We start from the raw sequence: 15,279 nt of genomic DNA on the forward strand, positions 1-15,279 counted from the left end.
GGCGGCCCGGCCGGCGCCCGCTGCCCGCGGCCATCGCAGCCTGGCCGGGCTCCTCCCGGGGGCTGCGCCGCGGCTGGCTCCTCTCTCGGCGGTGGCTGCTGCCGCCCTTCCTCACGGGCATCTGGTCCCTCGCTCTGCCCGCCAGGCGAGGCGAGGCGATGCTCCCCTCCCTCCGCCTCCCGCCCGCTCTCGCTGCGGGCCGCCCCGGTAGATTTCCACCCCGGCCCCTTCCCTCGCTCAGCCTGTGCGAGCTCAGCCCCGCGCCGGGGCTTCCTTCCGCTTGCACCGGGGCCGAGGCAGCTCCCGGCCCTTGCGCGGGGCTGAGGAGCCGCCGCCGAGCCCCCCGCAGTCCCGGCCTCCTCCCCCGGGAGCCGCCGCACCGCCCGACAGCGGCGCTCCCGCCGGGGGCCGGCGCCGCAGCGCGCCCTGGCGGCCATCTTCTCGCCCGCGGAGCCAGCCCGAGCCACCGCCTCGGGGCTGCCGCCGGGAGCCGGCTGGCGAGGAGCAGCCCCCGGCTCGGGGCTGCAGCTGGGAGGGAAGAAGTGGCCCCCCAAAGCTGAGCCTGGAAAGGTTGGGGGGTGCTCGAGATGACTCGAGAGCCTGACAGGAGTGGCCCGTGTAAGAGGGGAGCGGGCTCCGACTGACAGCGCCGTTATGTCCGTGTGTACCCACAGCTACTTGTAACTTGGGAGATCCAAGGAGGTGAGAGGACATTTACAGCCTCTCATGTCCGAGACCTATTACTGCGTAAGAAATATTGTTTTCATTCACACCTTACACAGCAGAGCTGTCTAGAGCATTAGAGCTGCGCTCTCCAGGCCAAATGGGAAAAGAAATTGAGCAATGTGTTCCTGGCCAACACCTGACAAATATGTTCCGAGTAGAATAGATGTTTACATCCTCCCTAAGTAAACTTGTATTTTTGATGAGGAAGCTATTTACCAACAGTAACATAAAACTGTCCAATCAACTCTACTAAAAACAAACAGAACTAATCAATCCGTCCCTGGGGGTGTTCAAGGAAAGGTTGGACTGGGTGCTTAGGGGACATGGTTTAGTGGGTGATATTGGTAGTAGCATAATGGTTGGACTGGGTGATCTTGGAGTCTTTTCCAAACTTTATGATTCTATGATCTTTAGGGAGACTTATTCAAAATGTAGTTAGCTAGACTTATCAAAAGTAAAAATTATTAAAATGTGCAAAACTGCGCGCATTGTTGTGTAAATGTGCAAAACCATGCACTCCAAATTAAATTCTGCCTTGTTGCTCACCTTTAGCCGAGAAGAGAGACAAACCTGAGTCTTGATGTCACTTGGGAAACCAGAAAGTGGAAAAAGGAACAAAGAGAAAGTAGAAATGGCTTATTCTTTGACTGTCCAAACTGGATGCAATGAAGTAAGTAGAAATGAAATAGATGCAGTTATTTGCTAGTTTCTTCGGTAACGTAGTCCCTCCTTAAGTAGTGTAGGGAGGGATCATTTCTTTAACAAAGGATTTCTGTCCTTACACAATTAGATGCAGGGTTGGGGGGTATTTTTTATTTGTGAACCTATAAGGTATTTCTAAGCCTTTCCTCTTTTTTTTCTTTCCTTTTTTTTTTTCCTGAATATCTTTCAGCCTCAAGCCCCCAGGCTGTTCACTGAATTTATAACAGTCCACAGTCTGTCTAGTGCAATGGCTGTTAACTCCTTCACCATTTCCTGCCTACAGCCCACAAGGAGCCAGATGTACCAAGACAGAGATGAGGCAGAGCCTGTTATGTTGTTACTGACATGGCACAGAGAACTGAAAATGTCTGGCCTCGTTCTGTTATTATACAGGTAGAAATTTCTTCTTTCCTTACCTTCTGACAGTGAGCCCTGAAGAAAAGCGTACTGATGCTTTACATTGTGGGTAATGATTTCAGGTGGAGAATAAACTGAAGGTAAGAATAAACTGCTAAACATTAATCTTGCTTTCGAGCAAATAGTCTTAACTACCTCAATGGCAGTTTGCAATCATTGTGAAGATGTAGTAACTGACAATCCGTGCCTTTAAATCAAAGCCAAAAGATGGAAGTTTCCTCTTTGCTGTACTCCACATTAGTGAGAACTTCAGTAGTGAGATTTATTCTCATCTTCATTCTTTTGGTCCCAGGTAAGATCTACAAGCAGAAAGGCTAATTATTCTGGACAAGGTTCATAAGCAGGCCTAATACAGGAAAAGAAAATATATATATATATATTGAGAGATGCCTTCAGAAAGAAACAGAGAAAAAGCAGTGGGTGAGACCAGTGAATAACAAGCATTTTGAACGTTAAGAAGAAATAGAGATACTATCCACAGATCAGAAAGAAAACAGTGTTATGATTTTCCTGGGTTCACTGCAAAATCCATCAGCAGACCTCTCTTCCAGCTTTCTATTGCCTGTTTATTTGCCACAACAATGCAAACAGTACAGCCATGCAGACTCATTCACAACATCCCTGAGCTAGCTGTACTCATCTGATGGCTTTGCATTTCTCTTTCTGCCCCTGCGGGTGGAGCTGATACTCTGCTCAGTTAACTTAATGCTGCTGCTGTATCTGAGAAAGCCGTGCTCAGGAGAGCAGGGTAAAGACCTTTTCTGAGCAGCTCCTCTTTCCCTTACCCCCAACCCAAAGCACACATCAAGAATAGAGCTGCCTCTGTTCAAAAATCCAGTTTTTAAGTGTTTTCATTTAGAGCTTCCTATACATATCCTTTGGTGCCTTTTCTTTGCTCCCTTTCAAGCCCTCTCGTTTCCAAAATGACAGGGCTTTACCCCTCTGCTTCAACACTCCACTCATTTTCTGCTCTGCAGATTTTAGCAGAGCAGTTGCATTGGAATCAGCCTTTAGGCTGTACCACCCTTTCAGTTTATGAAAATGCTATTGTGTCATATACCTACAAGATAAATCTGTTATCTTCCAAATGCACTCAGTTACCACCTGACTGAAATACCTCACTCTATGCACTGCCGTCAGTTCCTCAAGTATTTCATGCTCCATTAGTAGAGTCTATGTGAAGAATGGCTTTTTTTTCTAAGGAAGAAGGGAGCTGAAAAAAACATTGGTCTTTAGTGTATAATGGCAGCCCTTATTCCCCGCTACTATAAATGTTCTGTGCTCATTTTGTACGTGTTTTGACCAAATGTTCAACAGCAAAATGTTCAGAAATCATCATCCGTTCTACATGTTATTTTAGGTCAGCTTTTGTATGATGTCACCTTTGAACATTATGATTTCTTTGCATTCCTTCAGTTGACATATTTTGAAAAACTAACATCATCTTCTTTTGTAAGAATAACGCAAACAATGAGAGTACATTTATGAATGGACAGTTACCCATACGAAGACCAGTTGGTAAATTCCCATAATACTTCTTTGCATCAGGATTTACTTTGCAGCTTTGCTAAAACCCCTAACAAATGTGTATTCTCACTGATAAAACATTTTAAGCCCCTACTATGACAGACAGTTTTCTATAATCCTATTAGAGGGGGAGAATTTTAACTACAGCCAAGAACAATATCAAATTAATATTCCTGGAAAAGCATGGTGTCCAAATCTAATCTGCTTTTTACCTGGCTGTATCAGTTGGCTTAGGAAAAAAAGAATATCATTTCTCCTTAGAAGTTTTGCCATATCTTTGCTCCTCAGCTACCATGCTGTAATAATATTATTACTGTGACAACATGTACAATCATCTTTTCAGCTGCAGAGAGAAATCAGAATGCACAGGGAAGAAACATAAAATGGGGAAAAGGATCTTACTGATCAAAGACGGAGTTTGTTTCCTAAAACAGAGAACCTCTGTTATGAGCAGTGTTGAAAGGACTTTCAAAACATCCTTGTATGTGGCCAGTAATGTTACCCAGTACCAAGGTGGAAAAAGGAGTAAAAACCTACAGGCTTCAGTAACAAAGACTGTATCAAGCCATTAACCACAGGAACTTTGCTTTTGGGTTTTGCAGGGAAATGGGAGAGGGGGAGGGGATGTATTTAAAACAGATAAGCACAGCCTTTTTTTTTTTTTCTCCACAACTTTGCCATTACTGCTGTACATCATTAAGGTATCTCTAGGAAAGTCATAAAGACCAGACTTCTATTGTACAGCACTGGCTTTAGGACACCTCTTTAGCACATTTTAAAACATGTGAAAGTGTCTACGAAAGACAGGGGTGGTCAGGAGCTACACTGCTGTTACAATATGGGAGTACAGTGAATTTCACAGTACATATCCAAATCTTCCTCCCTCACCCATAAAACAAATGCTCACACAATTAGTATAATTTTATCCAATTGAAGTAGATGCATCTATAAATCACAATAAGCTTATTATAATCTTTAAAGGGTTTGACCTTATGCACAATTGGATCCAGTAGGTCTGGCCTACTGTAACAAAGGGAAAGAAATCTGCTTCCAGACCAGACCACTGCAATATTTATTACTTAAATAGAAGAAGCTATTCTTCCAGAAGAAGCTATTCTTCTAGAATTCCTAGAAGAAGCTCTCTTTATAAAGCACACTGCCTCCATTCTGAGAGATCAGTTACAAAGAATAGTTTAAAGTTGCAGAGAAAAAAATTATGGTGCACACATACGCATACATTACTGGAGACAGGTTTGTTCAGCAGCCTCTCTGAAATCTTCCATAGGGAAAATTAATCATGAACATGCTGTAGTGAATGTGAACCCCTGTGTGGCCATATGCATTGTCCTTACTAGTGAAAGCAATTTCTACTGCAGTTAAGGGGGTTACTCACAAGGAGAAGGGCTACTCAGAAGAGTCAGGGACTTGCTGGAGTGGTATCAATTATGTGTTAGTTCTGACACACCAAAAGCATTATGGCTGGAGGGATCCTTTTATGATACACCATTTAAAATGGAAATAAAATGTTTGTAGGAGTAGCACTGGAACATGCACACGTACATGCACACAGACGTCAAACAAATTGCTTAAGCGAGTAGGCACTTACCTTGTTTAGTAGAGTTCCTTTGCCTTGGGGACTCAGATAGATTCTGACCTCATGTCTGACATTTGCTGAAATTTCGATCTGAGCTGTTGCTGTCAGGAAGCCATCATTCATAATTCAGCATTGTTTAAGAATGCCTGTTCATGAGAAGGTCATGTCTGATATACAGAGGGACATAATAAATTTGGTCTGCAAGATGTAATCCCTCTAAATAAATAAAATAAATGAAATAAAAACAAAGGAGAGGAAAGAGCTTGTTGATATCGCTGCCTTACCTCTTCTTCCTGTAACAAGTACTTCTTAGCTATCATTAAGGAAAACCATGATTTTGTGTGAGGCATGAGAAGTTCCTCTCTGCTTCTGGGACTAGCTGAGAATTAGCAGTGGGCCTAGGTTATGAGATTTGTTCAGTTGTCCGCCTCTAAGGTGAACAAGGGTGATACAGAAATGTGTTTAAAGAGAAGTTTCAGCAAGGATGGTTGCAACCCTCAAAGCCTAAACCATCTAGGAGGAAGCCTCACAGATGCTCACTGCTTTCAGCCTCCTCAGGCAAGCACGTGGACCCTGAGCAGAACTTGTTGTGCAGGATGGTGAGTAAAACCAGCTCCAGCATACACAGCATAAATGGAAACCTGACTTAAAATGGAGAAAAAGCAAGGCTTCAGTGACAGGAAATTGAACAGCCTGGCTAGATGGGATTTCAGGTGCAGAAACAGTGCAAAAACTGCTGACTTCTATGCTGAGCTAGGGTTATCTGTAAGATTTACATTAGCCACATCTTCCATTAGCCCATTTATTTAAAGCAAAATTCACATGCTGACCTCTGGAGAGCTTTTCCAAATATATTAATTGAAACATACTTGTGAACAGCAAAAATATGCATACAACAATATTTATATACAGGAACCAGAACCACTCTGGCATTTTTAAGTAGGTCTCAGAAGTTTTTGTTTGTTGTTGTTTTGTTTTGTTTTGTTTTACAAAGGAAAGTTATTGTTACCATTATTACCCAGGGGAAACAGAGACAGCTGAAAAGGCTTGACTGATGACTGAGGTAGATTTGGATAGATTTGTAACTGAGACTTCTTCAAGCCTAGTGTAGTACTGTAGGACACACACTGCAAAGACAACTTCAGTTGTAATTCAAACTCTTGGATGCACCAACAGGTAATATCAGACAAGTGCTTCAAAACTATTATGGATTTTTTTAAGGCCTCTAAAGTTATGCAGCAGCATTTCACCTAGACCCAGGCAAACAATTTAAAGTTTCATTAATGAGCAAACAATAATTAAAGTTTATTTTGTTTCTTCACAAATATAATGAAGATAAGAGCAAGAGATTTTATACCAAAAGACAGAGATGAAGCTAGAAAAAAAAATTTGTTCTCTGTGCTGAATGAAAGCACAAAGCACTAGCAAAGGAAGACAGAAGCACTGTATGACTCAGTAATGTTTCTGAGGAAAAGCAGCCTCATATAGAGATCTGTAGTATTGCCCAAATCATCAACACCATCACTAAAATCTCTAGCGATCAAGAAGCTGGGAAACATCACTAGTGCAACTTGCATGTTCCTTTGCTGAACTTCAGGGGCACTTCGCAGTCTCAGGTCACAGCAGTTCTTTCACACTTGTCAGTTAGTAATGTGATCTCTCCCATGCTATCCAGGTTGCATAGACCCTGGACACACAGTCACCATTAATTCTGGAACTTCCCCATGTTGTTTTTTTCTGAAGTTACTTATGCAAATAAGTTTTAAACCATTTTAAGGACCACACATTCACTCCGTTTCAAGGCAAGTTCTGCAAAAGAGTTGAAAAGAAATAACAGTTTTCTCTCAGGAAGAAACACAGGAGATGGATTACTTTGTCTTACAAAATGTCACATTGCGATGTCTGTCATCTAGAAGGCGAGTTTCACAAGTCATTAATTCAACCAGATGGTAGTGCAGTCTAATAGATAACATAAGCTGGATGGGAACTTAAATATCAACAAAGGCTCTTTTGCAGACACAACATACTTTCCAACCTACATATTTGCTTGTGGGAGATGTGACATCAAACAGTTTTAACTTACATTTTAATATTGCTGCACAAAGAATTGTTTGGGCTCAGGGAAGATAACAGTTGCCCATATACTGGAATTTAAGTAAAGAACAAAATCTTTGACCTGCAATTAAACAGGCATCTGTTCATATGTCCCCTTACAGCGAGATTAAAATGCAGTTGTATCACCATTAACAAGATCTCTGCTGAGTTGAAAGGCCCAAAATAGAGGTAGGAGTGTAAAAAATAGTAGTGAAAGCCATTCAGGTAACATATTATTGAGTGACATTTTTTAAAATAAATAAATAAACAAAGTTCTTACTGTAGGCGTGTTTTTTTTTGTTGTTGTTGTTGTTGTTTTTCAAACTCGACGATTGAAGCAGACCTGATTTTCCTGAAAAGTGTTTGCAAAAAGTGCATTGTGAAGTTGCACATGATCTCACCTAAAATCTCTTCCACAAAGCCATAAAGAGTGGTCCTTTCCCCTAACAATTATAGTCATTCTAAGGTACAAAAAGTTACTACTCAAAAAGTCTGTATATTCATACCTATCATAAGTAGCTTAGAAAAATACACCAGAAATATAAACTTGACTGACAAGGTGAAGTAAATGAACTTTCATTTTTCCTCTACATGTTCCTCCGTTGCAGCAGGACAGGCACAATTGCTCAACCACCACAGGGAAATCTGTGCTCATGAGCTTCCCAACCCAATAGGGCTTGGAAAAGCTTTGAAATGTAGACCACTTAACCAAACTGCATGAAACCATCAAGCTTTTTGATGTCAGGACACCAGTAAGCTCTAAATTGCAGTGAAAGCTGTTACTTATGATTATCGTACCACAAACTGGAAAAATAAAATAAAATAAAAAAGATCTAAAGATCTCCCTTTTTAGAATTGTTCCTTTTCAGAGACAGAAAACTTTATCTATGAATCTTTATACAGTAGCTACCTATCCTCTGAACAGAGTATAAAAGTGAAAGAGCCTGTGATCCCAAGTAAACAGTCAAAGGAAAGAAACTTCCACAGTGGAAATCTTGAAGCTGATGCTGAATTCTCCAGATACTTGCCTTCAGCTTCTGGGCTTGAACTGGTTTTAGATGTGACTTCTCTTTCTAAGTCATAGCTATAATGTAATCAGGAGTTCCCGCAATTCTCATATTGGCTATCTGATGGTGATTTTAATAGCATCTCCCCTGGATAGCAGAACAGATCATCACATACTTTCTATTCCCAAACAAAAAAAGAAAAGATCCAAGAGGCTTTGTTACAACCTTATCAGTTGCTGGGGTGATCTCCTTCTTCCAGTGGTCATGATTTATAACAGCTAACACTAGAACCAGGGGAAACCTGCCCTCAGAATGGCCCAAGACAAGCTCAGTGTCTAGCTGATAGCCTCCAAAGGGGCATTAGTGATCAAAGTGGTGTCAGGCTGTGTGCTAGCTCAAGCTTAGAGGAGAATTTCGTCTTGCAGACCCAGCTGTCATAGTTTTGTTAGAGCAAGTAGTATTTGACATTGTGGTATCCCTCTAATAGTAGTGGAACCATTTCCAGAGGGTGGGTGATACTAGTAAATACAAATCAGGATAGCAACCATCTCCTTCCGTGTGAAGAAAATGAGAGCATAAGAAAGGACTTTAGTAGGAAAATCTGCTCATAAGATGGGATTTGTAGCAAACTTAAAAGCCTCTCTTCAGCAGCAAAAGAAAAACAACTCTGCCCACATGTAGAGACGTACCGTGGATCCAACTGTCAAAATACTTCCCAGAGCTGAAACCTGGAGGAAAGGCACACACTTTATTGCTGCTTAGACTTATTATTCATACAAATAATGTTCTGTGTTTTGGAGTTACAATAATTATGAAGTGTCAAACATCTTGCAAAGTCTGCATTTTTTTCTCCTGCAGACTTTCAGAATTCATAAATGCTGAATAAGCAGATAATTCTTCAGATGGAGGAAGTGTTGTTTTCATATGTTTGTAGTTTTAGAAAGATAAGTTAGTTCTTGGAAGCTGGAAAGGGAATGAATGCATAAAAACAGTTAAATGGATCTTCAAATAGCATTTTATATCAGTACAGAAATGATTTAATAAAGGATGTTCTATTCATTGCAGTTGATTGCTTTCTGATTGCTAAGTTTGGCTACTGTTTGGCAAAATTTCAGTCCTAGAATTTAACTGCGGTCCTCCCTCTTCTGTCTTGGATACAATACTAATTTAGATTTATTCAGATATTTTTTATTTTCCTGCATGACACACATCATAGAAGCATATACACTTACGTTCTGGGTCATTATCTGCTCTAACAGTGACTCCAAATTTTTGGAAGATTAACTCAAAATATTCCCAATGTGTCCAATTTCAATGACTCATTTTATGATTATTCAACCTGAGACATCCTTAAGAGTCACATTTCCAGAGGGGTTAATTACTCACAACTCAAATGATTCACAGTTGCTCTAAAATATCATTATAAAACTATAGAAAGAGTATGTTAAACCCAGAAAAACTCAGCAAGACATTTCTGAACTGACTACCCATCAATCCCTTTAATGAAACAAGCATCTTGTAGACAAAATTCTAGCAAGCATATTACCTAATTTCATAAGGAACAAAAACATATCTTACAGTGTGCGGTAAAAAAAAATAATTGAGGAGATCGAAAGTTTACATTGATTTTCTAAGTGTGCCCCTAATATTCTATGAAGATTTTCTTTCTACTGACTGCTAACTTTGAAGACTGCAGTGAGAAATTCAGCTTCTTGTATATTTACAGCCTGTCCACTAACAACATTCACCTGGTTCTATCCATTAATTTAGGAATATTCCTCCTGGGACCAAACTGTCCTCAGATAACTCTCAGGAGCACTCAAGCACTGTAAAATGGTATACTAATCTATTCATTTATCTCAGTTTTCTAATATGATAGGAATTAGCTCAAGCATAAGCTTAAGCATTTCAGAAATAAAGTGACTACCATGACATCCATGACTCACTATTTTATTGGCTTCTGTGTTATCTCTGTAGCAGACCCATATTCAATTTGCAATGTCTTCCTTAAATTTCATAACCTGTTTTTCATGGGCAGTGTGTTTTGTCTGTCTGTAAGCTATCCAGCTGTGCCTCTCAACATGCTTACTGTGTAATCTTCAAATGTCAGCTAGATTTTTTTTGTATTAGTTAAAAAAAAAAATGAGGTCAAACTGATGTATTTGCACATCCTTAAGTAAAAATTCCCACAGCAACAATACGTATGCACATACTAGAGTATGCTTGTATGTTACAATTATTTGTCTCCAGAAGTACCACAGATAGACTTGATATCCATTGATAAAACAGGAAAGCTGAGGAAGAAAATAGATTTTGAGAATCTTTTCACTCCCTCATACACTAAGAGCTAAGACTAAGCATGAAATCTTTAAAAGTTTCCTACATCCTACAAATGCTGAATTTCCCTTCTTTTTATGTCGTTCAATATTTTTGAAAATTTACAACTAAGATCCCAGTACTCTTAGAAGCTATATCAGCGCTTGGATATTTCTCCTCATTATTAATAGCCATGCACACTTTTATCCATCCTTGGTGTGGCTCTACATTCTCTTCACTAATTAATCAGCCTTAAGACTATTCTGAGCCTTTAGAATCACAGAATCACAGAATCACAGAATCACAGAATCGTCTAGGTTGGAAGAGACCTCCAAGATCATCTAGTCCAACCTCTGCCCTAACACTAACAAGTCCTCCACTAAACCATATCACTAAGGGCTACATCTAAACGTCTTTTAAAGACCTCCAGGGATGGCGACTCAACCACCTCCCTGGGCAGCCCATTCCAACGCCTAACAACCCTTTCGGTAAAGAAGTTCTTCCTAATATCCAACCTAAACCTCCCCTGGCGCAACTTTAGCCCATTCCCCCTTGTCCTGTCACCAGGCACATGGGAGAATAGACCAACCCCCACCTCGCTACAGCCTCCTTTAAGAGTCTTCAGTCCCCACTTACCTACAACAGCAGGATTTCTTCAGCAACTGAAGACTTTTTTTTTAGACATTATGCCAGAGAATGATCAGAAATATTTGAATTCCCTGTCATTAAGAAATTTAGGACTAATATGTTTTGAGATTTTCTTGGGAGAAAAAGTAAGCGTAGCTGGTAAAATGCAATGAAGGTGAAATCTGTATTTAATTTGATTTCCTCTCCTTGCCATAGATTATATTTTTCTTTTCTCTTGATGCTTCACTCCCACTCACTCTTAATCTGTAGATTACTTTAGTCTGAGACATTTCCTGTGGGTTCACTGTATTTCAGTGGCTGCCAATTCAGTCTTCTGTTTCTGGCACTTGTATTTAGGCAACATGATGAAAATTAATATCATAATTATACCATTCAAGCAAATCATATGAATTAAATCTGTCTAGCCAACCAAAAATATCTTTGGTTGTCATTGGAGTGTACATTTTTTCCTCCCCAAGTAGAATCACAAGACAATAGAAAAATTGCTCCTGTGTGATTATGTTCCACAATTACTTTACATTCAGACTGTTCTCCGTTTTAACTACCACCTTCTAATATTCCTGCTACATTATTTCTGGTGAAATATTTACTCTGGTTTCCTTGAAGCTCCTACATGACAGTTCATTTTGAACAAACTTCTAAACAAAATAAACCAGCAAAGCCAAGCAGTCCACTCTGAATAACAGAGATACCCCCAGCAGATGAGCCACGCTATCTAGCTCAAAGCTAAGGAAACGTCACAGCGAAATGAGCAGGAAACAAGGAAAGTAGGAACCTGGTGCTTACTTGTTCATGGTTAAGCTAGAAATAGTACTACAGCAGTGATATCCATTTTGCCCAAGCTGTAGGTCTTGCATTCCATCCCTGTGTGACTGTCTTCCATGTTTCTTTAAATCCACTGCACTGCACTACAGCTTTTATAATGATGTTTCAATGACTGGGCTTGAATTTGCTGCTGAATGCTGTCAAAAAGACCTCATTTGAAGGTTTCAAAAGAAGCAAACTGATCAGAATAGCCACTGATTTTTATCACTGTCAGAGCCCAATGCTCTCTGACCAGGTTATTTTATATATACCACAGGCAGAGGGTAAAATGTTTAATATCAAATTTACTTATTTGAAGATATTTGATGTTACAAGAGATTTCTGACTTAACAGAGTGATACAAAACATACTGAAAACACAATACACATGTAAATTGCACTTAGCAAAATACAGCAGTTGCAGTACAAAGTTCAGTCACAATACTGTGGGAATAAAAATGTTGGTTTTGCACAGTTACATTGTTTAAAGGTAAGGAATGTGGTATTGAGATATGCTTGCAGTGATAAGAAAACTTAGCAGGCGACCTTGTAAAACGCAGACAACCAGACTCCTTAGAACAACTAGGTGAAGATCATGGTGTCAAGTCAAGTCAGATAAGTGAAGAAACATTACCACTTCAAACAGTAAAAAAAAGTCAAAAGAAATTTGAAATTTAACGGGCCGGCACCTGAAGGCCATGTATTCTCTGTGAAGCATCGGATAGGTTGTGAACCTGGATTACCCAGTCAATGGGGAAACAGGGGAGGGTCCCGGTCATCGAGAAATAAAGTATATAAACCGTACAGTGTGACTAGTAGATGTGCTCCTGCTTGTGGGACACCCATCATTGCAATTGCGAATAAATTACTGCTTCACTGAGATCCTTGGCTGAGCCAAAGTTATTGGCTACAGAGTGTTTCTCACAATACCAACGTGAATCATATTACTGGTCTCTATAATGTGCTCTCCATCATGACACTGAGCATCACCAGTTACAGGGAAGGAATATGTGGGTTAAAGCCAAACCAGACCATTGCTTTTTTCAAAATCCTTTTGTTAATTGTGTTGGTTTTTAGGTTCTAGATTGGGCTGAGCCATGTATTCACTCTCCCCTGTAATGGTCGTTCTAACTCAGGGAGAAACACATCCCCAGTTGATCCACTCGACTGACGGTGGATGTTTATCTAAAACAAAGGCCATCCTCTCCCCCTTTGTGCTGAAATAAAGGCAGCTTGCTTTGCAACAGCCACGGTCAGTCACACCTTGCATTATTCCCTGAGCTTCATGTGCACAGCGCCCTTGCCCATCTCTCCTCAGCCTTCTTCCATTGTGGGGATTTACTGCTCAGCCACAATCACTTGAAAAGAAACACACATTTGGCATTATATTCATTTTATAGCAGCCCAAAATGTCTTGTAGCTGGTATTTGAGAACCATTAGCTATGCAATTTTTTAATGGAATGAACTGTGGAGAAATTAATGACGCTCTGTTAGTATTTTTCACAGAGTGGCTGTTTGGTATCAAATAAATCTATGGTGAAACCACTGAAGTCATTAATCACTTGAAACCTCTGATGTCAGACTGCCTAATGGCTCAGGCAATTTCTTTGAAAAGTCTCCAATCATTTCCTGTCAAAGAAATTTCTCCCTTAAGTACAGCCGGGGTGCTTGAGAGATCAGCTGCTTGTCTCATACACCTTTTTAATTGCAAGAAATAATGACTTTGTGGTTCATTAAATTAAATGAGACAATGTAATTGTTTTATTGCAGAATAGATCGTATTTATGTACGTGTATTTGAAATGACATTATCACCAGGATCCGAGCAAGCTTCCATCTAGGCTATTTCCCCATTCCAATTTAACATAAATGATATGGACACAGATTTAACTGTTGTAGTACAAAACCTTTTAATTTCAGAGGGTTTTTGTTTGTTTGTGTGTGCCTTTTTTTAAAGGATAAATTCTATAATGAGTTCAGCCAAATCATGATAAACCTTTCTTCCTAGGAAATGAACAGTAATGACATGTTTCACGCCAGTCTGATCACATTATTAAAACAATGTCATTTCATTTGCAGGCAAGGCCATGGTGAAAAGCAATGTCTGTTTCTAGCCATGCCCCTTCACCTTAAGGCCCAACAACAATCTAAGCCTCTGCGGTGTTTCAAGGCCTACCAATGAAATGCTTTGCGTGAGAGTGAGACATTACTGCATTGATTGATGAAACACATTATCATTACATTATTTTCAGCATTTCTTATTTATTTTGGTTGGGGATTCATTATTCATCTGTCTCTTCAACCAATTATTTTCCTTCCCATCATTTTTGCTCAGTAGATACTCAACTTCATTGTGTTCTTCCCTTGTTTCTTCTGTCTACATTAAGCTTTTTATCTAACACATCTCTTGCCTTTCCCTTCTTTATCTCAGCCCTTCTTCTGCAATAGCAATAGAGAAATGGAAACCCAGAAGGCACCTAACTCTGCCTGGGCATTAGATGGCCTGCAGATGTGCTCTGCTGCTCTTTGTGGAGACTATCAACAGCAATAACAGCATTAGAAATAAAAGCATTTCACCTTCAACAAATGGTGCTCTGGTGCTGTCAACAGAAACAACGTTGTGAAAGCATTATTGCCAAGTTTCACTCCCTTCACATGGCCTCTGGGTAGGTTTTACAATTGATATATGTAAAATTAAAGTGACAATTTAAAAGCTCATTTGCAGATTCCTGGCATAAACAAGATATCTCTCCAGACCAGAGTACTGTCATCGTGCTGCACATCCAACTTCAACTGACAGAGCAAATGGGTAACTAAGTGCAGGGTGGACGGCATAAGGGCAGGAGCTGAGCATTAGGGAAGACAGAGGCAGGGGATTATGACGATTTAATAATAAGCATCTCTTCCTTTTAACCTTCTCTCAGCTATTTTCACCTGTGCAAACAGCACCAACCCTTGGACTGGAGCCAAAATATAAATAAGATCAGAAATTTCAGTAAAAGCTTGAAAATTGAGTTACAGCTGTGCAACTCCGACAGCTCTGCCATCACCTGAGAAGCGTGAACAGAATCTAGCATTTCCAAATCCAAACGCAGCCGCCCTGTGGAATGGTGGAAAAAGCAGAGAGCAGCTGCATATGCGCTGTGACAAACCAAGCCCATCATGGACAGACAGGGCAAGCGCCGCCCCAGGTGGGACCCCGGGAATGGAAGGTGCAGGGGAGGGACAGGGCACGGGGCAGTCTGGTTAGAGGAGGGATGCAGGAAGAGGAAGGGTTGCTGTCTGCATGTGCTTTTGCTCACTCTGGATTTTCGAGTGCATGCCAGGAGGGAATGGCATCTCTTTAAAGCCTCCTGGGCTCAGATGCCCTCCTACAAAACTTAAGAGCTCTTTGGGTGTGCGTGTGTGAGAATATTCCATGTGCGAGGTTGTAATTAGTGCGATG

The sequence above is a fragment of the Cygnus olor genome, chromosome 1 (genome assembly GCF_009769625.2).
Source record: "Cygnus olor isolate bCygOlo1 chromosome 1, bCygOlo1.pri.v2, whole genome shotgun sequence".
NCBI classification, from domain to species: domain Eukaryota; kingdom Metazoa; phylum Chordata; class Aves; order Anseriformes; family Anatidae; genus Cygnus; species Cygnus olor.